We start from the raw sequence: 794 nt of genomic DNA, 5'->3' as shown, positions 1-794 counted from the left end.
TTTTTTTTTTTTTTTTTTTTTTTTTTTTTTTTTTAGTAGGACGCGTCCCCCGCTACATCAAAAGGAAGCCAAGGAAGGGAGGGCGGAGGGAGAGCGGGGACTGGGGCGGGCGAGGGCTGGGGAGAGGCCGGGGCGCGGGCGACCTTATCAATAGCCTCGGGAATTAGTATCCAATCGACTGTATGTAAAGAAAGGGGAGGGAAGGGGCGGGCGAGGAGAATGTCTAATTGCGGTGGAAGCCATTAGCTTTCTGGAAGAAAAAAAGCTCGCTGAAAAACCCAAGTTGCAAACTCAAAATGAAACAGTCCCGCGCGGCGGATGACAGTCGGGGCTGAGTACGGTGTTCCTCGCGAGACGGCCGGTGCCTAACAGTCACCTCTTGATTTCAGCCAGCGCGGACTTCCCAACTCAGGCCTTGGGTCCCTCTGGGTAAATAAGTGAACTTAACATTTTAAGACCCCATAAAGGACTTACTCAAACTTCAGCTCAGCCACCTTTGAGCGGATCAAAGAAAGCTGTAGGGGTAGGGGGTGGGGGGCAGCGTGGGCGAGAGAGGTATTTTTAAAGTATAAATCTGCCCCGACAGGCAAGGACAGAAGCCGGCGAGGGCTCCCAGCCTCTTGACATCACTTGGTAACTAACCCAGCACGGCCTTTTCTCCACCTCCCTGCAGGGAAAGCATCCCGAGCCCTGGGTCCCCTGAAGAGGGGCAGCTGGGGGCGGGGAAGAGGCGGGTGGTCGTCATCCGGGCCTCGCCCACCCTGGGGAGAAAACCTGGGTGGTGATGGCTCAAG

This window comes from Neophocaena asiaeorientalis, unplaced genomic scaffold (genome assembly GCF_003031525.2).
Source record: "Neophocaena asiaeorientalis asiaeorientalis breed wild unplaced genomic scaffold, Neophocaena_asiaeorientalis_V1.1 scaffold150, whole genome shotgun sequence".
In the NCBI taxonomy this organism is placed as follows: domain Eukaryota; kingdom Metazoa; phylum Chordata; class Mammalia; order Artiodactyla; family Phocoenidae; genus Neophocaena; species Neophocaena asiaeorientalis.
This window is presented reverse-complemented; position numbering follows the sequence as displayed.